Here is a 25419-nt window from a genome sequence, read left to right as displayed (position 1 = left end):
TGCCCCATATCAAAACAGGGCATCAAAAATATTTCAATTCATAAATGTTTCTCTCCACGGAAATCTTTAGTAAAAGGCGAAAGATTTATACGAATTGAAGAGAAACCAAAGAATTAATGATTAACCTCCGTCTCATGTTTTTATACACATGTAACACATTAACATGAATGGCGTTTATCCAATCATCCCAGATAGATGTGTTTATTTTATTCTCTCATTTGTAATTTTTACAACATTTAAGGTTTCGTCAGTATTTCGTACATTTTACTTGAAGATGTCTTCATTTCACGATTATATTTACAAAATGAACTCGCTCCCGAATTTGTATTCGAATGAACCAGCCAATCACGGCATACAACGTCCTGACGTGATTCCAATAAACCTTGGGTCGATTTCCTTAAAATTCCAGAAGGAGCGAATTATTTTCAACACAGCACGATATTAGTATAATTCTTTAATTATACTCTCTTTTCTTTGAAAGCTCTTTCTTCAAGTTCCTTATTAATGGGTATGACACTGGGTGGTATCCTGGTTTGGGCAGCACTTCTTAACCTTCATTCATACCTGAATATGAATATGAATGAACACTCACAATTTCCCACAAATTGGCGACAACAAAGCCACAATTACCACCCCACACTCCACATACCTTGGGATAGTTAATGCATCAGAGAATTTGGATCGAGCAAGTTTTTCTTTTGTTACTGTAGGTATTCTGATGAATTATATAATTATTGAATGACAAAGTATATTCATCAAAATAAAGGATAAACTAAAAATCAATCGAAGAGCGACACGGCGAAACAGCGAGATGGGCACTCGGTAGAGCACGTACCCCTGCAGAGATAGAGATTCGTAACTTCACCAAAATCTGATCCATTCTTCCTTGTCACACACCCAACCTGAACACCAAGTTTCCTCCAAATACGTCCACAACTTGCTGAGATATCCTGCACACAGACAAAGAAACAAGCAGTCATAGACTGGTACTTACGAAATTGTCAACTTGCCCTCTGACCTTGTCAAATAAAAGCTGTCTCTCGAGAAGGTAGCGACGCAAACCAGAAGTTTCTACGATGATTCCGTACGAAACCATCAAAAATCGAATGTTTGACCTCATTGTGACCTTGACCTTTGACCGATTTTGACCAAAATCTAATCAGCGCGAGCCATCACCATCCTGAATCAAGTGGTCTAATTTGACATTGGTAGCATCTTCCGTTCTCGAGTTATCACGCCTCCAAACAAACACACAAACACACAAACAGAGGACGGAAGTCATCAATATACTTACGAAATCTCTCGATTTCATTAATAATAAGAAAGATGAAAATCGCATGATACTTGTGAAATCCATAAAAAACAAATTTAACCTTAAAAATAATTGCTGGTTCAATTAAATTACCAAATATGCAAATCCTCTTCAAATTCCAAGTCAATCGGATGAAAACTGACAATTTCAGAAATTCAGCCTGTGTCAACTTTTTAGCTTGTGTGGACTTTTCAGCCTTTGTTGACTTTTTAGCCGATGTGGACCTTTTAGCCTGTGTTGACTTTTTAGCTTGTGTGGACTTTTCAGCCTTTGTTGACTTTTTAGCCGATGTGGACTTTTTAGCCTGTGTTGACTTTTTTGCCGATGTGGACTTTTTAGCCTTTGTTGAATTTTTAGCCTTTGTGGACTTTATAGCCTGTGTGGACTTTTTCGCCGATGTGGACTTTTTAGCCTGTGTTGACTTTTTAGCCTGTGTTGACTTTTTAGCCTGTGTGGAGTGTTTTTTTGCCTGTGTTGACTTTTTAGCCTGTGTGGACTTTTTAGCCTTTGTTGACTTTTTAGCCTGTGTTGACTTTTTAGCCTGTGTTGAGTTTTTCGCCTGTGTGGAGATTTTAACCTGCGTGGACTTTTTAGCCTGTGTGGACTTTTTAGTCTGTGTTGACTTTTTAGCCTGTGTTGACTTTTTAGCCTGTGTGGACTTTTTAGTCTGTGTTGACTTTTTAGCCTGTGTTGACTTTTTAGTCTGTGTTGACTTTTTAGCCTGTGTTGAGTTTTTTGCCTGTATGGACTTTTTAGCCTGTGTTGACTTTTTAGCCTGTGTGGACTTTTTAGTCTGTGTTGACTTTTTAGTCTGTGTTGACTTTTTAGCCTGTGTTGACTTTTTAGCCTGTGTTGAATTTTTAGCCTGTGTTGAGTTTTTTGCCTGTATGGACTTTTTAGCCTGTGTGGACTTTTTAGTCTGTGTGGACTTTTTAGTCTGTGTTGACTTTTTAGCCTGTGTTGAGTTTTTTGCCTGTGTTGAGTTTTTCGCCTGTATGGACTTTTTAGCCTGTGTTGACTTTTTCGCCTGTGTGGACTTTTTAGTCTGTGTTGACTTTTTAGTCTGTGTTGACTTTTTAGTCTGTGTTGAGTTTTTCACCTGTATGGACTTTTTAGCCTGTGTTGACTTTTAGCCTGTGTGGACTTTTTAGTCTGTGTTGACTTTTTAGCCTGTGTTGAGTTTTTTGCCTGTGTTGGCTTTTTAGTCTGTGTTGACTTTTTAGTCTGTGTGACTTTTTAGTCTGTGTTGACTTTTTAGCCTGTGTTGACTTTTTAGCTTGTGTGGACTTTTTAGTCTGTGTTGACTTTTTAGTCTGCGTTGACATTTTAGTCTGTGTTGACTTTTTAGCCTGTGTTGAGTTTTTAGCCTGTGTTGAGTTTTTCGCCTGTGTGGACTTTTTAGCCTGTGTTGAATTTTTAGCCTGTGTGGACTTTTTAGCCTGTTGACTTTTTAGCCTGTGTTGAATTTTTAGCCTGTGTGGACTTTTTAGCCTTTGTTGACTTTTTAGCGTGTGTGGAATTTTTAGCTGATATGGAGTTTTTGCCTGTGTTGAATTTTTTAACCTGTGTGGAATTTTTATCCTGTGTTCACTTTTTAGCCTGTGTGGACTTTTCAGCCTTTGTTGACTTTTTAGCCGATGTGGACTTTTTAGTCTCTGTGGACTTTTTAGCTTGTGTGGACTTTTTAGCATATGTGGACTTTTTAGCCTGTGTGGAATTTTTAGCCTATTTTGAATTTTTAGCATGTGTAGACTTTTTAGCCTGTGTGGACTTTTTAGCCTGTGAGGACTTTTTAGCCTGTGTGGACTTTTAATCTCTGTGGAGTTTTTACCCAGTGAGGACTTTTTAGCCTGTGTGGACTTTTTAGCTGATGTGGACTTTTTAGCATGTGTGGACTTTTTAGCCTGTGTGGACTTTTTAGCCAATGTGGACTTTTTAGTCTCTGTGGACTTTTTAGCCTGTGTGGACTTTATAGCATATGTGGACTTTTTAGCCTGTGTGGACTTTTTAGCTTGTATGAAATTTTTAACCTATTTTAAATTTTTAGCATGTGTGGACCTTTTAGCCTGTGTGGACTTTTTAGCAGACATGGACTTTTTAGCCTGTATTGACTTTTTAGCTGTTGTGGACTTTTTAGCCTGTGTTGTCTTTTTCGCCTGTGTTGACTTTTTAGCCGATTTGGACTTTTTAGCCTGTGTTGACTTTTTCGCCGATGTGGACTTTTTAGCCGTTCTGGACTTTTTAGCCGATGTGGATTTTTTAGCCTGTGTCGACTTTTTTAGCCTGTGTGGATTTTTTTAGCGTGTGTTGACTTTTTAGCCTGTGTTGTCTTTTTCGCCTGTGTTGACTTTTTAGCCGATTTTGACTTTTTAGCCTGTGTTGACTTTTTCGCCGATGTGGACTTTTTAGCCGTTCTGGACTTTTTAGCCGATGTGGATTTTTTAGCCTGTGTCGATTTTTTTAGCCTGTGTGGATTTTTTTAGCGTGTGTTGACTTTTTAGCTTGTGTTGTCTTTTTCGCCTCTGTTGACGTTTTAGCCGATGTGGACTTTTTAGTCTCTGTGGACTTTTTAGCCTGTGTGGACTTTATAGCATATGTGGACTTTTTAGCCTATGTTGAATTCTTAGCCTGTGTGCACTTTTTCGCCTCTGTTGACTTTTTAGCCGATGTTGAATTTTTAGCCTGTGTGGACTTTTTAGCCTATGTGGACTTTTTAGCCGTTGTGGTCTTTTTAGCATGTGTGGTCTTTTTAGCCTGTGTTGACTTTTTAGCCGATGTTGACTTTTTAGCCTATGTAGACCTTTTATCGTGTGTTAACTTTATAGACACTGTGGACTTTTTAGCCTGTGTTGAATTTTTTTTTTTTTTAGCCTGTGCCTGTGTTGTGTTGTTGTGACTTTTTGTTGTGACTTTTTAGCCTGTGTTGAATGTTGTAGACTTATAACCTATGTTGAATTTTTAGCTTGTGTGAACTTTTTAGCTTATGTGGACTTTTTCGCCTGTGAGGACTTTTTAGCCTGTGTGGACTTTTTAGTCTCAGTTGAGTTTTTAGCCAATGAGGACTTTTTAGCCTGTGTGGAATTTTTAGCATATGTGGACTTTTTAGCCTGTGTGGACTTTTTAGCAGACGTGGACTTTTTAGCCTGTGTTGACTTTTTAGCTGTTGTGGACTTTTTAGTCTGTGTTGACTTTTTAGCCGATTTGGACTTTTTAGCCTGTGTTGACTTTTTCGCCGATGTGGACTTTTTAGCCGTTCTGGACTTTTTAGCCGATGTGGATTTTTTAGCCTGTGTCGATTTTTTTAGCCTGTGTGGATTTTTTTAGCGTGTGTTGACTTTTTAGCCTGTGTTGACTTTTTAGCCTCTGTGGATTTTTTTAGCCTGTGTTGACCTCAAATTTCCTTGTTCGTTGAATTCAGTGACGTTCTGCATATCCTCTTCAAATTTCAAGTCAATGGGTATAAAATTGAGGATTTTAGAAATATCACCTAAGTTGTTCACCTGCTCACCTAAGTTATGTTGTCCTTTTGGCCTATGTTGACCTCAAAAAGATTGGCTTGTTGAATTCAGTGACCTGAAATATAAATCCTCTTCAAATTTCAAGTCAATTGGATGAAAACTGACAATTTTAGAAATCTAACTGAAGTCGTTGACCTTTTGGCCGATGTTGACCTTAAAAATAATTTGTGGATGAATTAAATGAACAAATGTGGAACTTCTCTTCAACTTTCGAGTGAAGCGGATGAAAAATGTGGATCCCTGCTCTCATTAATGGAGTGGTGTGTGTGTGTGTGTGTGTGTGTGTGTGTGTGTGTGTGTGTGTGTGTGTGTGTGTGTGTGTGTGTGTGTGTGTGTGTGTGTGTGTGTGTGTGTGTGTGTGTGTGTGTGTTACATTTGTTTGTCGCGCTACTCCTGCAGTTCTGGGCTGATTACATCCAGACTTGCTACATTAGATCATCATGACCCAAGTTAGTGTATCGGGGTGTTTTTATATTTGCCGGTGATTTTGGGGGGAGGGGAGGGATGCAAATTCTCTCTGTCAATGTGTATCGTGTTGCGCCACCTCCAGATGGAGGAGGGTATTGCAAGTCTTCACCATTGACCGTGCAGTATTCCTGTCCCCACGTTTTCCAGTGCAGTGAGGTGTTTTGAATTTTTGCAGTGGATGTGTTTTTGATTGTTGCACCGAACCAGGATTTTTTTGCATCTGCAGAGCTGTCGGATGCCGACACACCGCCCAAATATAGTCTCAAGGAATGTGTCAGAAGAACGTGTTGTATGCTTAGAACAAGATGGCCCATTGGACGAGAACTACAGTAATTTTAGAAATTTGACAAAGCTGTTAACATTTGGCCGATGTTGACCTTTTGCCCTCAAAAACAATCGGCCTCAAGCTTGTGACTCCCTTTACCAGGTGGTTAAGTTCAAGAAAAATTGCAATCTCTCAATGATTGATAAACAGACCAACAGACATGATGAATGTCCAAAGCAACCAATATAATTGTGAATTTTCAATTGGACAAGTAAAAACAAACCAAAGCAGGCACAACAAATCCCACCCATTAAAGGCATAAAGTTATTTTGGGGATCAAATTTAAATTTGATACATCCTTAACCTGAATATTGATTATAAGGAATAGAATAAGGAATATTTTAGTCTTAGTTTGAAGTCCATTCAACCATTTTTGACGAAGTTCTGACCGTAAAATGATTTTGACCTTTCAAGGCCACGTAAGGCCTCGAGTTATCATGCCTCCAAACAAACACACAAACACACAAACAGAGGACGGAAGTCATCAATTTACTTACGAAACAAATCATCCCAAAGGTCATGGTGTCAAATGAAAGCCAATAAAAGACTTGATATATATCTTCCATAGTAAACACGCATATTCCTAACCTTTTTTGATCTAAAATGGAAAATTTGTAATTTTGACCGATGGCCATGACCCCCAAAACTTCAGCCTCCACCGATCTTCACAAATGTGCATTTTTCACAATAGGAATGGGGAGCATTATAAGTGACAAATAGAATAAGCTTCACTATAAGCTTCGTTTGAAGTAAATCAGATCATTTTTGACGAAGTTTTGAGAAAAAAACGATTTTGATCTTTTTGTGACCTTGACCTTTGATCAAATCGGACCCAAAAGTTAATGGGGTCGTCCAAGATTCATTGCTCACCTGTGGATTAAATTTAAAAACGTTTGCTAAAGCCTTTTGCCATAAAGTTGCAAACAGACAAATAGAAAAACAAACAGGACAAGTACAATATCCCACTCCCTCCCTCTGGGGGGGTGGGATAAAAAGAATAAACAACCTCAATTCACTTTCAAGAGAGATCTATGATAAATAATATTAATCTTTTTTTCATTCTAAATTGCCCCATATCAAAACAGGGCATCAAAAATATTTCAATTCATAAATGTTTCTCTCCACGGAAATCTTTAGTAAAAGGCGAAAGATTTATACGAATTGAAGAGAAACCAAAGAATTAATGATTAATCTCCGTCTCATGTTTTTATACACATGTAACACATTAACATGAATGGCGTTTATCCAATCATCCCAGATAGATGTGTTTATTTTATTCTCTCATTTGTAATTTTTACAACATTTAAGGTTTCGTCAGTATTTCGTACATTTTACTTAAAGATGTCTTCATTTCACGATTATATTTACAAAATGAACTCGCTCCCGAATTTGTATTCGAATGAACCAGCCAATCACGGCATACAACGTCCTGACGTGATTCCAATAAACCTTGGGTCGATTTCCTTAAAATTCCAGAAGGAGCGAATTATTTTCAACACAGCACGATATTAGTATAATTCTTTAATTATACTCTCTTTTCTTTGAAAGCTCTTTCTTCAAGTTCCTTATTAATGAGTATGACACTGGGTGGTATCCTGGTTTGGGCAGCACTTCTTAACCTTCATTCATACCTGAATATGAATATGAATGAACACTCACAATTTCCCACAAATTGGCGACAACAAAGCCACAATTACCACCCCACACTCCACATACCTTGGGATAGTTAATGCATCAGAGAATTTGGATCGAGCAAGTTTTTCTTTTGTTACTGTAGGTATTCTGATGAATTATATAATTATTGAATGACAAAGTATATTCATCAAAATAAAGGATAAACTAAAAATCAATCGAAGAGCGACACGGCGAAACAGCGAGATGGGCACTCGGTAGAGCACGTACCCCTGCAGAGATAGAGATTCGTAACTTCACCAAAATCTGATCCATTCTTCCTTGTCACACACCCAACCTGAACACCAAGTTTCCTCCAAATACGTCCACAACTTGCTGAGATATCCTGCACACAGACAAAGAAACAAGCAGTCATAGACTGGTACTTACGAAATTGTCAACTTGCCCTCTGACCTTGTCAAATAAAAGCTGTCTCTCGAGAAGGTAGCGACGCAAACCAGAAGTTTCTACGATGATTCCGTACGAAACCATCAAAAATCGAATGTTTGACCTCATTGTGACCTTGACCTTTGACCGATTTTGACCAAAATCTAATCAGCGCGAGCCATCACCATCCTGAATCAAGTGGTCTAATTTGACATTGGTAGCATCTTCCGTTCTCGAGTTATCACGCCTCCAAACAAACACACAAACACACAAACACACAAACACACAAACAGAGGACGGAAGTCATCAATATACTTACGAAATCTCTCGATTTCATTAATAATAAGAAAGATGAAAATCGCATGATACTTGTGAAATCCATAAAAAACAAATTTAACCTTAAAAATAATTGCTGGTTCAATTAAATTACCAAATATGCAAATCCTCTTCAAATTCCAAGTCAATCGGATGAAAACTGACAATTTCAGAAATTCAGCCTGTGTCAACTTTTTAGCTTGTGTGGACTTTTCAGCCTTTGTTGACTTTTTAGCCGATGTGGACCTTTTAGCCTGTGTTGACTTTTTAGCTTGTGTGGACTTTTCAGCCTTTGTTGACTTTTTAGCCGATGTGGACTTTTTAGCCTGTGTTGACTTTTTTGCCGATGTGGACTTTTTAGCCTTTGTTGAATTTTTAGCCTTTGTGGACTTTATAGCCTGTGTGGACTTTTTAGCCGATGTGGACTTTTTAGCCTGTGTTGACTTTTTAGCCTGTGTTGACTTTTTAGCCTGTGTGGAGTGTTTTTTGCCTGTGTTGACTTTATAGCCTGTGTGGACTTTTTAGCCTTTGTTGACTTTTTAGCCTGTGTTGACTTTTTAGCCTGTGTTGAGTTTTTCGCCTGTGTGGAGATTTTAACCTGTGTGGACTTTTTAGCCTGTGTGGACTTTTTAGTCTGTGTTGACTTTTTAGCCTGTGTTGACTTTTTAGCCTGTGTGGACTTTTTAGTCTGTGTTGACTTTTTAGCCTGTGTTGACTTTTTAGTCTGTGTTGACTTTTTAGCCTGTGTTGAGTTTTTTGCCTGTATGGACTTTTTAGCCTGTGTTGACTTTTTAGCCTGTGTGGACTTTTTAGTCTGTGTTGACTTTTTAGCCTGTGTTGACTTTTTAGCCTGTGTTGAATTTTTAGCCTGTGTTGAGTTTTTTGCCAGTATGGACATTTTAGCCTGTGTGGACTTTTTAGTCTGTGTGGACTTTTAGTCTGTGTTGACTTTTTAGCCTGTGTTGAGTTTTTTGCCTGTGTTGAGTTTTTCGCCTGTATGGACTTTTTAGCCTGTGTTGACTTTTTTCGCCTGTGTGGACTTTTTAGTCTGTGTTGACTTTTTAGTCTGTGTTGACTTTTAGTCTGTGTTGAGTTTTTCACCTGTATGGACTTTTAGCCTGTGTTGACTTTTAGCCTGTGTGGACTTTTTAGTCTGTGTTGACTTTTTAGCCTGTGTTGAGTTTTTTGCCTGTGTTGGCTTTTTAGTCTGTGTTGACTTTTTAGTCTGTGTGACTTTTTAGTCTGTGTTGACTTTTTAGCCTGTGTTGACTTTTTAGCTTGTGTGCACTTTTTAGTCTGTGTTGACTTTTAGTCTGCGTTGACATTTTAGTCTGTGTTGACTTTTTAGCCTGTGTTGAGTTTTTAGCCTGTGTTGAGTTTTTCGCCTGTGTGGACTTTTTAGCCTGTGTTGAATTTTTAGCCTGTGTGGACTTTTTAGCCTGTTGACTTTTTAGCCTGTGTTGAATTTTTAGCCTGTGTGGACTTTTTAGCCTTTGTTGACTTTTTAGCGTGTGTGGAATTTTTAGCTGATATGGACTTTTTTGCCTGTGTTGAATTTTTAACCTGTGTGGAATTTTTATCCTGTGTTCACTTTTTAGCCTGTGTGGACTTTTCAGCCTTTGTTGACTTTTTAGCCGATGTGGACTTTTTAGTCTCTGTGGACTTTTTAGCTTGTGTGGACTTTTTAGCATATGTGGACTTTTTAGCCTGTGTGGAATTTTTAGCCTATTTTGAATTTTTAGCATGTGTAGACTTTTTAGCCTGTGTGGACTTTTTAGCCTGTGAGGACTTTTTAGCCTGTGTGGACTTTTAACCTCTGTGGAGTTTTTACCCAGTGAGGACTTTTTAGCCTGTGTGGACTTTTTAGCTGATGTGGACTTTTTAGCATGTGTGGACTTTTTAGCCTGTGTGGACTTTTTAGCCAATGTGGACTTTTTAGTCTCTGTGGACTTTTTAGCCTGTGTGGACTTTATAGCATATGTGGACTTTTAAGCCTGTGTGGACTTTTTAGCTTGTATGAAATTTTTAACCTATTTTAAATTTTTAGCATGTGTGGACCTTTTAGCCTGTGTGGACTTTTTAGCAGACGTGGACTTTTTAGCCTGTATTGACTTTTTAGCTGTTGTGGACTTTTTAGCCTGTGTTGTCTTTTTCGCCTGTGTTGACTTTTTAGCCGATTTGGACTTTTTAGCCTGTGTTGACTTTTTCGCCGATGTGGACTTTTTAGCCGTTCTGGACTTTTTAGCCGATGTGGATTTTTTAGCCTGTGTCGATTTTTTTAGCCTGTGTGGATTTTTTTAGCGTGTGTTGACTTTTTAGCTTGTGTTGTCTTTTTCGCCTCTGTTGACTTTTTAGCCGATGTGGACTTTTTAGTCTCTGTGGACTTTTTAGCCTGTGTGGACTTTATAGCATATGTGGACTTTTTAGCCTGTGTGGACTTTTTAGCTTGTGTGGAATTTTTAGCCTATTTTAAATTTTTAGCTTGTGTGGACCTTTTAGGCTGTGTGGACTTTTTAGCAGACGTGGACTTTTTAGCCTGTGTGGACTTTTTTTTTTTTTTTTTTTTTTTTTTGTATACCTTGGTCGAGGCTCGTATGAGAGCTAACACACAACTCACAGCAAGGAGGCATGAGACAAGAGGGGTGGGAGTGGAAGGGACAAAACATTGGGGAACAGACACAGGTGAACTGTGGAAGGGAGAGGGATGGGGATGGGACGGGGAACATGGCGAGGAGAAGATGGACATTACAGGGACTTTCAGGAAGGAAAGCAGGAGAATTGAAGGAAGTGGGCTTGGGTGGATTATCGGGGGTAGAAAAGATCGAGGATTTGGATGGGGGGAAGATTAGAGGTGGTGGTGAACAGCTGTTTTGAAAGCCTGGAGGGAAGAATGGGAAAGAATAGAGTGAGGAAGTTTATTCCAAAGGTGGGAAAAAGAGGAATGAAAGAGTGAAGATGAGCAGTGATTCGCGATTTTGGTAGTTTTACCAGAAGGGGGTTGTTGGCGGACCGTGAGCGCCCTGTGGAAATGTGGTTGGGACAAATCGCAGAGAGAGCAGGGGGCAAGGCTGGAAGGAGTCGGTAGAAGACAGAAAGACCACCGACCAACCTGCGGTGATTGAGTGAGAGGCCCAAAGACTCAGCTTCATTGCGGGAGATGCCGATGATCTTAAAAGCCCTGGTTTCGACAGCGTGAAGTCGAGAAAGGTGGGAGGCAGGAGCACCAGCCCAGAGGGGAGAGCAGTACTCCATCAGGCTACGGACAAAAGCTTTGTAAGTAGTCAGGAGCTCAAGAGGGCCGAGGAAGGACTTTGCACGACGGAGGATTCCCCGTCGGCGACTGGCTTTTGAGGCGAGGTTGGAAATGTGACTTTCCCAGGAAAGGTCATGGCAGATAGTGAGACCCAGAAGCTTGAAAGAAAAGACTTCTTCCAGAGGATTGTTGAGAAAGTGGATGGGGGGGTTTTGTAAACGGTCCTTTCGAAGAGACATAGTGAGAGTGTGAGATTTGTGTGGATTGAAAGACATGTTCCACGTGTTGGACCAGTTTGTGATTTTATCCAGATCTGCAGTGAGCGAAGAAGCTGCTGCTTGCCGGTCTGAGGGATGACAGATGGTACGGCAGAGGGTGGAGTCGTCGGCAAAGAGAAATAGAGGATTTTCCAGAGAGTCCGAGAGATCATTGATGAAAACCAGAAAAAGAACAGGGCCCAGAACGACTTTTTAGCCTGTGTTGACTTTTTAGCCTATGTTGAATTCTTAGCCTGTGTGCACTTTTTCGCCTCTGTTGACTTTTTAGCCGATGTTGAATTTTTAGCCTGTGTGGACTTTTTAGCCTATGTGAACTTTTTAGTCTCTGTGGACTTTTTAGCCTGTGTGGACTTTTAGCATATGTGGACTTTTTAACATGTGAGGACTTTTTAGCCTGTGTGGACTTTTTAGTCTCTGTGGAGTTTTTTGCCAGTGAGGACTTTTTAGCCTGTGTGGACTTTTTAGTCTCTGTGGACTTTTTAGCATGTGTGGACTTTTTAGCCTGTGTGGACTTTTTAGCCAATATAGATGTGTTTATTTTATTCTCTCATTTGTAATTTTATAACATTTAAGGTTTTGTCAGTATTTCGTACATTTTACTGAAAGATGTCTTCATTTCACGATTATATTTTCAAAATGAACTCGCTCCCGAATTTGTATTCGAATGAACCAGCCAATCACGGCATACAACGTCCTGACGTGATTCCAATAAACCTTGGGTCGATTTCCTTAAAATTCCAGAAGGAGCGAATTATTTTCCACACAGCACGATTTTAATATAATTCTTTAATTATACTCTCTTTTCTTTGAAAGCTCTTTCTTCAAGTGCCTTATTAATGAGTATGACACTGGGTGGTATCCTGGTTTGGCAGCACTTCTTAACATTCATTCATACCTGAATATGAATATGAATGAACACTCACAATTTCCCACAAATTGGCGACAACAAAGCCACAATTACCACCCCACACTCCACATACCTTGAGATAGTTAATGCATCAGAGAATTTGGATTGAGCAAGTTTTTCTTTTGTTACTGTAGGTATTCTGATGAATGATATAATTATTGAATGACAAAGTATATTCATCAAAATAAAGGATAAACTAAAAATCACTCGAAGAGCGACACGGCGAAACAGCGAGATGGGCACTCAGTAGAGCACGTACCCCTGCAGAGATAGAGATTCGTAACTTCACCAAAATCTGATCCATTCTTCCTTGTCACACACCCAACCTGAACACCAAGTTTCCTCCAAATACATCCACAACTTGCTGAGATATCCTGCACAAAGACAAACAAACAAGCAGTCATAGACTGGTACTTACGAACTGGTCAACTTGACCTCTGACCTTGTCTAATAAAAGCTGTCTCTCGAGAAGGTAGCGACGCAAACCTGAAGTTTCTACGATGATTCTGTACCAAACCATCAAAAATCGAATGTTTGACCTCATTGTGACCTTGACCTTTGACCGATTTTGACCAAAATCTAATCAGCGCGAGCCATCACCATCCTGAATCAAGTGGTCTAATTTGACATTGGTAGCGTCTTCCGTTCTCGAGTTATCACACCTCCAAACAAACAAACAAACAAACACACAAACAGAGGACGGAAGTAATCAATATACTTACGAAATCTCTCGATTTCATTAAAAATAAGAAAGATGAAAATCGCATGATACTTGTGAAATCCATAAAAAACAAATTTAACCTTAAAAATAATTGCTGGTTCAATTAAATTACCAAATATGCAAATCCTCTTCAAATTCCTAGTCAATCGGATGAAAACTGACAATTTCAGAAATTCAGCCTGTGTCGACTTTTTAGGTTGTGTGGAATTTTCAGCCTTTGTTGACTTTTTAGCCGATGTGGAGTTTTTAGCCGATGTGGACTTTTTAGCTTGTGTGGACTTTTAGCCTGTGTTGACTTTTTCGCCGATGTGGACTTTTTAGCCTGTGTGGACTTTTTAGCCTGTGTGGACTTTTTAGCCTAAATGGACTTTTTAGCCGATGTGGTCTTTTTAGCCTGTGTTGACTTTTGCTTGATGTTGACTTTTTAGCCTATGTAGACCTTTTATCGTGTGTTAACTTTATAGACACTGTGGACTTTTTAGCCTGTGTAGACTTATAACCTATGTTGAATTTTTAGCTTGTGTGAAATTTTTAGCTTATGTGGACTTTTTCGCCTGTGAGGACTTTTTAGCCTGTGTCGACTTTTTAGTCTCAGTGGAGTTTTTAGCCAGTGAGGACTTTTTAGCCTGTGTGGACTTTTTAGCTGATGTGGACTTTTTAGCATGTGTGGACTTTTTAGCTTGTGTGGACTTTTTAGCCAATGTGGACTTTTTAGTCTCTGTGGACTTTTTAGCTTGTGTGGACTTTTAGCATATGTGGACTTTTAAGCCTGTGTGGAATTTTTAGCCTATTTTGAATTTTTAGCATGTGTAGACTTTTTAGCCTGTGTGGACTTTTTAGCCTGTGAGGACTTTTTAGCCTGTGTGGACTTTTTAGTCTCTGTAGGGTTTTACCCAGTGAGAACTTTTAGCCTGTGTGGACTTTTTAGCTGATGTGGACTTTTTAGCATGTTTGGACTTTTTAGCCTGTGTGGACTTTTTAGCCAATGTGGACTTTTAGTCTCTGTGGACTTTTTAGCCTGTGTGGACTTTATAGCATATGTGGACTTTTTAGCCTGTGTGGACTTTTTAGCTTGTATGAAATTTTTAGCCTATTTTAAATTTTTAGCATGTGTGGACCTTTTAGCCTGTGTGGACTTTTTAGCAGACGTGGACTTTTTAGCCTGTATTGACTTTTTAGCTGTTGTGGACTTTTTAGCCTGTGTTGTCTTTTTCGCCTGTGTTGACTTTTTAGCCGATTTGGACTTTTTAGCCTGTGTTGACTTTTTCGCCTATGTGGACTTTTTAGCCGTTCTGGACTTTTTAGCCGATGTGGATTTTTTAGCCTGTGTCGATTTTTTTAGCCTGTGTGGATTTTTTTAGCGTGTGTTGACTTTTTAGCTTGTGTTGTCTTTTTCGCCTCTGTTGACTTTTTAGCCGATGTGGACTTTTTAGTCTCTGTGGACTTTTTAGCCTGTGTGGACTTTATAGCATATGTGGACTTTTTAGCCTGTGTGGACTTTTTAGCTTGTGTGGAATTTTTAGCCTATTTTAAATTTTTAGCATGTGTGGACCTTTTAGCCTGTGTGGACTTTTTAGCAGACGTGGACTTTTTAGCCTGTGTGGACTTTTTTGCCTGTGTTGACTTTTTAGCCTATGTTGAATTCTTAGCCTGTGTGCACTTTTTCGCCTCTGTTGACTTTTTAGCCGATGTTGAATTTTTAGCCTGTGTGGACTTTTTAGCCTATGTGGACTTTTTAGCCGATGTGGTCTTTTTAGCATGTGTGGTCTTTTTAGCCTGTGTTGACTTTTTAGCCGATGTTGACAATTTAGCCAATGTAGAACTTTTATCGTGTGTTAACTTTATAGACACTGTGGACTTTTTAGCCTGTGTTGAATTTTTTTTTTTAGTCTGTGCCTGTGTTGTGTTGTTGTGACTTTTTGTTGTGACTTTTTAGCCTGTGTTGAATGTTGTAGACTTATAACCTATGTTGAATTTTTAGCTTGTGTGAACTTTTTAGCTTATGTGGACTTTTTCGCCTGTGAGGACTTTTTAGCCTGTGTGGACTTTTTAGTCTCAGTGGAGTTTTTAGCCAGTGAGGACTTTTTAGCCTGTGTGGACTTTTTAGCATATGTGGACTTTTTAGCCTGTGTGGACTTTTTAGCAGACGTGGACTTTTTAGCCTGTGTTGACTTTTTATCTGTAGGGGACTTTTTAGTCTGTGCTGACATTTTAGCCGATTTGGACTTTTTAGCCTGTGTTGACTTTTTCACCGATGTGGACTTTTTAGCCGTTCTGGACTTTTTAGCCGATGTGGATTTTTTAGCCTGTGTCGATTTTTTTAGCCTGTGTGGATTTTTTTAGCGTGTGTTGACTTTTTAGCCTGTGTTGACTTTTTAGCCTCTGTGGATTTTTTTAGCCTGTGTTGACCTCAAATTTCCTTGTTCGTTGAATTCAGTGACGTTCTGCATATCCTCTTCAAATTTCAAGTCAATGGGTATAAAATTGAGGATTTTAGAAATATCACCTAAGTTGTTCACCTGCTCACCTAAGTTATGTTGTCCTTTTGGCCTATGTTGACCTCAAAAAGATTGGCTTGTTGAATTCAGTGACCTGAAATATAAATCCTCTTCAAATTTCAAGTCAATTGGATGAAAACTGACAATTTTAGAAATCTAACTGAAGTCGTTGACCTTTTGGCCGATGTTGACCTTAAAAATAATTTGTGGATGAATTAAATGAACAAATGTGGAACTTCTCTTCAACTTTCGAGTGAAGCGGATGAAAAATGTGGATCCCTGCTCTCATTAATGGAGTGGTGTGTGTGTGTGTGTGTGTGTGTGTGTTTGTGTGTGTGTGTGTGTGTGTGTGTGTGTGTGTGTGTGTGTGTGTGTGTGTGTGTGTGTGTGTGTGTGTGTGTGTGTGTGTGTGTGTGTGTGTGTGTGTGTGTTACATTTGTTTGTCGCGCTACTCCTGCAGTTCTGGGCTGATTACATCCAGACTTGCTACATTGGATCATCATGACCCAAGTTAGTGTATCGGGGTGTTTTTATATTTGCCGGTGATTTTGGGGGGAGGGGAGGGATGCAAATTCTCTCTGTCAATGTGTATCGTGTTGCGCCACCCCCAGATGGAGGAGGGTATTGCAGGTCTTCACCATTGACCGTGCAGTATTCCTGTCCCCACGTTTTCCAGTGCAGTGAGGTGTTTTGAATTTTTGCAGTGGATGTGTTTTTGATTCATGCACCAAACCAGGATTTTTTTGCATCTGCAGAGCTGTCGGACGCCCACACACCGCCCAAATATAGTCTCAAGGAATGTGTCAGAAGAACGTGTTGTATGCTTAGAACAAGATGGCCCATTGGACGAGAACTACAGTAATTTTAGAAATTTGACAAAGCTGTTAACATTTGGCCGATGTTGACCTTTTGCCCTCAAAAACAATCGGCCTCAAGCTTGTGACTCCCTTTACCAGGTGGTTAAGTTCAAGAAAAATTGCAATCTCTCAATGATTGATAAACAGACCAACAGACATGATGAATGTCCAAAGCAACCAATATAATTGTGAATTTTCAATTGGACAAGTAAAAACAAACCAAAGCAGGCACAACAAATCCCACCCATTAAAGGCATAAAGTTATTTTGGGGATCAAATTTAAATTTGATGCATCCTTAACCTGAATATTGATTATAAGGAATAGAATAAGGAATATTTTAGTCTTAGTTTGAAGTCCATTCAACCATTTTTGACGAAGTTCTGACCGTAAAATGATTTTGACCTTTCAAGGCCACGTAAGGCCTCGAGTTATCATGCCTCCAAACAAACACACAAACACACAAACAGAGGACGGAAGTCATCAATTTACTTACGAAACAAATCATCCCAAAGGTCATGGTGTCAAATGAAAGCCAATAAAAGACTTGATATATATCTTCCATAGTAAACACGCATATTCCTAACCTTTTTTGATCTATAATGGAAAATTTGTAATTTTGACCGATGGCCATGACCCCCAAAACTTCAGACTCCACCGATCTTCACAAATGTGCATTTTTCACAATAGGAATGGGGAGCATTATAAGTGACAAATAGAATAAGGTTCACTTTCAGCTTCGTTTGAAGTAAATCAGATCATTTTTGACGAAGTTTTGAGAAAAAACGATTTTGATCTTTTTGTGACCTTGACCTTTGATCCAATCGGACCCAAAAGTTAATGGGGTCGTCCAAGATTCATTGCTCACCTGTGGATTAAATTTAAAAACGTTTGCTGAAGCCTTTTGCCATAAAGTTGCAAACAGACAAATAGAAAAACAAACAGGACAAGTACAATATCCCACTCCCTCCCTCTGGGGGGGTGGGATAAAAAGAATAAACAACCTCAATTCACTTTCAAGAGAGATTTATGATAAATAATATTAATCTTTTTTTCATTCTAAATTGCCCCATATCAAAACAGGGCATCAAAAATATTTCAATTCATAAATGTTTCTCTCCACGGAAATCTTTAGTAAAAGGCGAAAGATTTATACGAATTGAAGAGAAACCAAAGAATTAATGATTAATCTCCGTCTCATGTTTTTATACACATGTAACACATTAACATGAATGGCGTTTATCCAATCATCCCAGATAGATGTGTTTATTTTATTCTCTCATTTGTAATTTTTACAACATTTAAGGTTTCGTCAGTATTTCGTACATTTTACTTGAAGATGTCTTCATTTCACGATTATATTTACAAAATGAACTCGCTCCCGAATTTGTATTCGAATGAACCAGCCAATCACGGCATACAACGTCCTGACGTGATTCCAATAAACCTTGGGTCGATTTCCTTAAAATTCCAGAAGGAGCGAATTATTTTCAACACAGCACGATATTAGTATAATTCTTTAATTATACTCTCTTTTCTTTGAAAGCTCTTTCTTCAAGTTCCTTATTAATGAGTATGACACTGGGTGGTATCCTGGTTTGGGCAGCACTTCTTAACCTTCATTCATACCTGAATATGAATATGAATGAACACTCACAATTTCCCACAAATTGGCGACAACAAAGCCACAATTACCACCCCACACTCCACATACCTTGGGATAGTTAATGCATCAGAGAATTTGGATCGAGCAAGTTTTTCTTTTGTTACTGTAGGTATTCTGATGAATTATATAATTATTGAATGACAAAGTATATTCATCAAAATAAAGGATAAACTAAAAATCAATCGAAGAGCGACACGGCGAAACAGCGAGATGGGCACTCGGTAGAGCACGTACCCCTGCAGAGATAGAGATTCGTAACTTCACCAAAATCTGATCCATTCTTCCTTGTCACACACCCAACCTGAACACCAAGTTTCCTCCAAATACGTCCACAACTTGCTGAGATATCCTGCACACAGACAAAGAAACAAGCAGTCATAGACTGGTACTTACGAAATTGTCAACTTGCCCTCTGACCTTGTCAAATAAAAGCTGTCTCTCGAGAAGGTAGCGACGCAAACCAGAAGTTTCTACGATGATTCCGTACAAAACCATCAAAAATCGAATGTTTGACCTCATTGTGACCTTGACCTTTGACCGATTTTGACCAAAATCTAATCAGCGCGAGCCATCACCATCCTGAATCAAGTGGTCTAATTTGACATTGGTAGCATCTTCCGTTCTCGAGTTATCACGCCTCCAAACAAACACACAAACACACAAACACACAAACACACAAACAGAGGACGGAAGTCATCAATATACTTACGAAATCTCTCGATTTCATTAATAATAAGAAAGATGAAAATCGCATGATACTTGTGAAATCCATAAAAAACAAATTTAACCTTAAAAATAATTGCTGGTTCAATTAAATTACCAAATATGCAAATCCTCTTCAAATTCCAAGTCAATCGGATGAAAACTGACAATTTCAGAAATTCAGCCTGTGTCAACTTTTTAGCTTGTGTGGACTTTTCAGCCTTTGTTGACTTTTTAGCCGATGTGGACCTTTTAGCCTGTGTTGACTTTTTAGCTTGTGTGGACTTTTCAGCCTTTGTTGACTTTTTAGCCGATGTGGACTTTTTAGCCTGTGTTGACTTTTTTGCCGATGTGGACTTTTTAGCCTTTGTTGAATTTTTAGCCTTTGTGGACTTTATAGCCTGTGTGGACTTTTTAGCCGATGTGGACTTTTTAGCCTGTGTTGACTTTTTAGCCTGTGTGGACTTTTTAGCCTTTGTTGACTTTTTAGCCTGTGTTGACTTTTTAGCCTGTGTTGAGTTTTTCGCCTGTGTGGAGATTTTAACCTGTGTGGACTTTTTAGCCTGTGTGGACTTTTTAGTCTGTGTTGACTTTTTAGCCTGTGTTGACTTTTTAGCCTGTGTGGACTTTTTAGTCTGTGTTGACTTTTTAGCCTGTGTTGACTTTTTAGTCTGTGTTGACTTTTTAGCCTGTGTTGAGTTTTTTGCCTGTATGGACTTTTTAGCCTGTGTTGACTTTTTAGCCTGTGTGGACTTTTTAGTCTGTGTTGACTTTTTAGTCTGTGTTGACTTTTTGCCTGTGTTGACTTTTTAGCCTGTGTTGAATTTTTAGCCGGTGTTGAGTTTTTTGCCTGTATGGACTTTTTAGCCTGTGTGGACTTTTTAGTCTGTGTGGACTTTTTAGTCTGTGTTGACTTTTTAGCCTGTGTTGAGTTTTTCGCCTGTGTTGAGTTTTTCGCCTGTATGGACTTTTTAGCCTGTGTTGACTTTTTCGCCTGTGTGGACTTTTTAGTCTGTGTTGACTTTTTAGTCCGTGTTGACTTTTTAGTCTGTGTTGAGTTTTTCACCTGTATGGACTTTTTAGCCTGTGTTGACTTTTAGCCTGTGTGGACTTTTTAGTCTGTGTTGACTTTTTAGCCTGTGTTGAGTTTTTTGCCTGTGTTGGCTTTTTAGTCTGTGTTGACTTTTTAGTCTGTGTGACTTTTTAGTCTGTGTTGACTTTTTAGCCTGTGTTGACTTTTTAGCTTGTGTGGACTTTTTAGTCTGTGTTGACTTTTTAGTCTGCGTTGACATTTTAGTCTGTGTTGACTTTTTAGCCTGTGTTGAGTTTTTAGCCTGTGTTGAGTTTTTCGCCTGTGTGGACTTTTTAGCCTGTGTTGAATTTTTAGCCTGTGTGGACTTTTTAGCCTGTTGACTTTTTAGCCTGTGTTGAATTTTTAGCCTGTGTGGACTTTTTAGCCTTTGTTGACTTTTTAGCGTGTGTGGAATTTTTAGCTGATATGGACTTTTTTGCCTGTGTTGAATTTTTAACCTGTGTGGAATTTTTATCCTGTGTTCACTTTTTAGCCTGTGTGGACTTTTCAGCCTTTGTTGACTTTTTAGCCGATGTGGACTTTTTAGTCTCTGTGGACTTTTTAGCTTGTGTGGACTTTTTAGCATATGTGGACTTTTTAGCCTGTGTGGAATTTTTTAGCCTATTTTGAATTTTTAGCATGTGTAGACTTTTTAGCCTGTGTGGACTTTTTAGCCTGTGAGGACTTTTTAGCCTGTGTGGACTTTTAATCTCTGTGGAGTTTTTACCCAGTGAGGACTTTTTAGCCTGTGTGGACTTTTTAGCTGATGTGGACTTTTTAGCATGTGTGGACTTTTTAGCCTGTGTGGACTTTTTAGCCAATGTGGACTTTTTAGTCTCTGTGGACTTTTTAGCCTGTGTGGACTTTATAGCATATGTGGACTTTTTAGCCTGTGTGGACTTTTTAGCTTGTATGAAATTTTTAACCTATTTTAAATTTTTAGCATGTGTGGACCTTTTAGCCTGTGTGGACTTTTTAGCAGACATGGACTTTTTAGCCTGTATTGACTTTTTAGCTGTTGTGGACTTTTTAGCCTGTGTTGTCTTTTTCGCCTGTGTTGACTTTTTAGCCGATTTGGACTTTTTAGCCTGTGTTGACTTTTTCGCCGATGTGGACTTTTTAGCCGTTCTGGACTTTTTAGCCGATGTGGATTTTTTAGCCTGTGTCGATTTTTTTAGCCTGTGTGGATTTTTTTAGCGTGTGTTGACTTTTTAGCTTGTGTTGTCTTTTTCGCCTCTGTTGACTTTTTAGCCGATGTGGACTTTTTAGTCTCTGTGGACTTTTTAGCCTGTGTGGACTTTATAGCATATGTGGACTTTTTAGCCTGTGTGGACTTTTTAGCTTGTGTGGAATTTTTAGCCTATTTTAAATTTTTAGCTTGTGTGGACCTTTTAGGCTGTGTGGACTTTTTAGCAGACGTGGACTTTTTAGCCTGTGTGGACTTTTTAGCCTGTGTTGACTTTTTAGCCTATGTTGAATTCTTAGCCTGTGTGCACTTTTTCGCCTCTGTTGACTTTTTAGCCGATGTTGAATTTTTAGCCTGTGTGGACTTTTTAGCCTATGTGGACTTTTTAGCCGTTGTGGTCTTTTTAGCATGTGTGGTCTTTTTAGCCTGTGTTGACTTTTTAGCCGATGTTGACTTTTTAGCCTATGTAGACCTTTTATCGTGTGTTAACTTTATAGACACTGTGGACTTTTTAGCCTGTGTAGACTTATAACCTATGTTGAATTTTTAGCTTGTGTGAACTTTTTAGCTTATGTGGACTTTTTCGCCTGTGAGGACTTTTTAGCCTGTGTGGACTTTTTAGTCTCAGTTGAGTTTTTAGCCAATGAGGACTTTTTAGCCTGTGTGGAATTTTTAGCATATGTGGACTTTTTAGCCTGTGTGGACTTTTTAGCAGACGTGGACTTTTTAGCCTGTGTTGACTTTTTAGCTGTTGTGGACTTTTTAGTCTGTGTTGACTTTTTAGCCGATTTGGACTTTTTAGCCTGTGTTGACTTTTTCGCCGATGTGGACTTTTTAGCCGTTCTGGACTTTTTAGCCGATGTGGATTTTTTAGCCTGTGTCGATTTTTTTAGCCTGTGTGGATTTTTTTAGCGTGTGTTGACTTTTTAGCCTGTGTTGACTTTTTAGCCTCTGTGGATTTTTTTAGCCTGTGTTGACCTCAAATTTCCTTGTTCGTTGAATTCAGTGACGTTCTGCATATCCTCTTCAAATTTCAAGTCAATGGGTATAAAATTGAGGATTTTAGAAATATCACCTAAGTTGTTCACCTGCTCACCTAAGTTATGTTGTCCTTTTGGCCTATGTTGACCTCAAAAAAGATTGGCTTGTTGAATTCAGTGACCTGAAATATAAATCCTCTTCAAATTTCAAGTCAATTGGATGAAAACTGACAATTTTAGAAATCTAACTGAAGTCGTTGACCTTTTGGCCGATGTTGACCTTAAAAATAATTTGTGGATGAATTAAATGAACAAATGTGGAACTTCTCTTCAACTTTCGAGTGAAGCGGATGAAAAATGTGGATCCCTGCTCTCATTAATGGAGTGGTGTGTGTGTGTGTGTGTGTGTGTGTGTGTGTGTGTGTGTGTGTGTGTGTGTGTGTGTGTGTGTGTGTGTGTGTGTGTGTGTGTGTGTGTGTGTGTGTGTGTGTGTGTGTGTGTTACATTTGTTTGTCGCGCTACTCCTGCAGTTCTGGGCTGATTACATCCAGACTTGCTACATTGGATCATCATGACCCAAGTTAGTGTATCGGGGTGTTTTTATATTTGCCGGTGATTTTGGGGGGAGGGGAGGGATGCAAATTCTCTCTGTCAATGTGTATCGTGTTGCGCCACCTCCAGATGGAGGAGGGTATTGCAAGTCTTCACCATTGACCGTGCAGTATTCCTGTCCCCACGTTTTCCAGTGCAGTGAGGTGTTTTGAATTTTTGCAGTGGATGTGTTTTTGATTGTTGCACCGAACCAGGATTTTTTTGCATCTGCAGAGCTGTCGGATGCCGACACACCGCCCAAATATAGTCTCAAGGAATGTGTCAGAAGAACGTGTTGTATGCTTAGAACAAGATGGCCCATTGGACGAGAACTACAGTAATTTTAGAAATTTGACAAAGCTGTTAACATTTGGCTGATGTTGACCTTTTGCCCTCAAAAACAATCGGCCTCAAGCTTGTGACTCCCTTTACCAGGTGGTTAAGTTCAAGAAAAATTGCAATCTCTCAATGATTGATAAACAGACCAACAGACATGATGAATGTCCAAAGCAACCAATATAATTGTGAATTTTCAATTGGACAAGTAAAAACAAACCAAAGCAGGCACAACAAATCCCACCCATTAAAGGCATAAAGTTATTTTGGGGATCAAATTTAAATTTGATACATCCTTAACCTGAATATTGATTATAAGGAATAGAATAAGGAATATTTTAGTCTTAGTTTGAAGTCCATTCAACCATTTTTGACGAAGTTCTGACCGTAAAATGATTTTGACCTTTCAAGGCCACGTAAGGCCTCGAGTTATCATGCCTCCAAACAAACACACAAACACACAAACAGAGGACGGAAGTCATCAATTTACTTACGAAACAAGTCATCCCAAAGGTCATGGTGTCAAATGAAAGCCAATAAAAGACTTGATATATATCTTCCATAGTAAACACGCATATTCCTAACCTTTTTTGATCTATAATGGAAAATTTGTAATTTTGACCGATGGCCATGACCCCCAAAACTTCAGACTCCACCGATCTTCACAAATGTGCATTTTTCACAATAGGAATGGGGAGCATTATAAGTGACAAATAGAATAAGCTTCACTTTCAGCTTCGTTTGAAGTAAATCAGATCATTTTTGACGAAGTTTTGAGAAAAAAACGATTTTGATCTTTTTGTGACCTTGACCTTTGATCCAATCGGACCCAAAAGTTAATGGGGTCGTCCAAGATTCATTGCTCACCTGTGGATTAAATTTAAAAACGTTTGCTGAAGCCTTTTGCCATAAAGTTGCAAACAGACAAATAGAAAAACAAACAGGACAAGTACAATATCCCACTCCCTCCCTCTGGGGGGGTGGGATAAAAAGAATAAACAACCTCAATTCACTTTCAAGAGAGATTTATGATAAATAATATTAATCTTTTTTTCATTCTAAATTGCCCCATATCAAAACAGGGCATCAAAAATATTTCAACTCATAAATGTTTCTCTCCACGGAAATCTTTAGTAAAAGGCGAAAGATTTATACGAATTGAAGAGAAACCAAAGAATTAATGATTAATCTCCGTCTCATGTTTTTATACACATGTAACACATTAACATGAATGGCGTTTATCCAATCATCCCAGATAGATGTGTTTATTTTATTCTCTCATTTGTAATTTTTACAACATTTAAGGTTTCGTCAGTATTTCGTACATTTTACTTAAAGATGTCTTCATTTCACGATTATATTTACAAAATGAACTCGCTCCCGAATTTGTATTCGAATGAACCAGCCAATCACGGCATACAACGTCCTGACGTGATTCCAATAAACCTTGGGTCGATTTCCTTAAAATTCCAGAAGGAGCGAATTATTTTCAACACAGCACGATATTAGTATAATTCTTTAATTATACTCTCTTTTCTTTGAAAGCTCTTTCTTCAAGTTCCTTATTAATGAGTATGACACTGGGTGGTATCCTGGTTTGGGCAGCACTTCTTAACCTTCATTCATACCTGAATATGAATATGAATGAACACTCACAATTTCCCACAAATTGGCGACAACAAAGCCACAATTACCACCCCACACTCCACATACCTTGGGATAGTTAATGCATCAGAGAATTTGGATCGAGCAAGTTTTTCTTTTGTTACTGTAGGTATTCTGATGAATTATATAATTATTGAATGACAAAGTATATTCATCAAAATAAAGGATAAACTAAAAATCAATCGAAGAGCGACACGGCGAAACAGCGAGATGGGCACTCGGTAGAGCACGTACCCCTGCAGAGATAGAGATTCGTAACTTCACCAAAATCTGATCCATTCTTCCTTGTCACACACCCAACCTGAACACCAAGTTTCCTCCAAATACGTCCACAACTTGCTGAGATATCCTGCACACAGACAAAGAAACAAGCAGTCATAGACTGGTACTTACGAAATTGTCAACTTGCCCTCTGACCTTGTCAAATAAAAGCTGTCTCTCGAGAAGGTAGCGACGCAAACCAGAAGTTTCTACGATGATTCCGTACAAAACCATCAAAAATCGAATGTTTGACCTCATTGTGACCTTGACCTTTGACCGATTTTGACCAAAATCTAATCAGCGCGAGCCATCACCATCCTGAATCAAGTGGTCTAATTTGACATTGGTAGCATCTTCCGTTCTCGAGTTATCACGCCTCCAAACAAACACACAAACACACAAACACACAAACACACAAACAGAGGACGGAAGTCATCAATATACTTACGAAA

The 25419-nt window shown here is 38.8% G+C and overlaps 1 long non-coding RNA gene and 4 other non-coding genes across 5 annotated transcripts; all 5 read right to left on the bottom strand.

The window, feature by feature from the left end:
- LOC147019233 (U5 spliceosomal RNA) lies at positions 1-114 on the bottom strand. The gene has a single exon (XR_015048990.1). It is a non-coding gene; the product is annotated as a U5 spliceosomal RNA (small nuclear RNA).
- A 767-nt stretch (positions 115-881) lies between these two features.
- On the bottom strand, positions 882-12791 carry LOC147019231 (uncharacterized). The gene is made up of 3 exons (XR_015062139.1): positions 12694-12791; positions 7526-7640; positions 882-950 (listed from the first exon to the last, which is right to left on the bottom strand). It is a non-coding gene; the product is annotated as an uncharacterized LOC147019231 (long non-coding RNA).
- On the bottom strand, positions 6691-6804 carry LOC147019232 (U5 spliceosomal RNA). Its single transcript, XR_015048989.1, has one exon. It is a non-coding gene; the product is annotated as a U5 spliceosomal RNA (small nuclear RNA).
- Positions 12792-17573: 4782 nt separating the features above from the next.
- LOC147019230 (U5 spliceosomal RNA) lies at positions 17574-17687 on the bottom strand. The gene has a single exon (XR_015048988.1). It is a non-coding gene; the product is annotated as a U5 spliceosomal RNA (small nuclear RNA).
- A 6418-nt stretch (positions 17688-24105) lies between these two features.
- Positions 24106-24219, bottom strand: LOC147019229 (U5 spliceosomal RNA). Its single transcript, XR_015062845.1, has one exon. It is a non-coding gene; the product is annotated as a U5 spliceosomal RNA (small nuclear RNA).
- Positions 24220-25419: the final 1200 nt, after the last annotated feature.

This window comes from Eptatretus burgeri, chromosome 10 (genome assembly GCF_056783735.1).
Source record: "Eptatretus burgeri isolate ZD-2024b chromosome 10, Ebu_testis_v1, whole genome shotgun sequence".
In the NCBI taxonomy this organism is placed as follows: Eukaryota; Metazoa; Chordata; class Myxini; order Myxiniformes; family Myxinidae; genus Eptatretus; species Eptatretus burgeri.
This window is presented reverse-complemented; position numbering and strand designations above follow the sequence as displayed.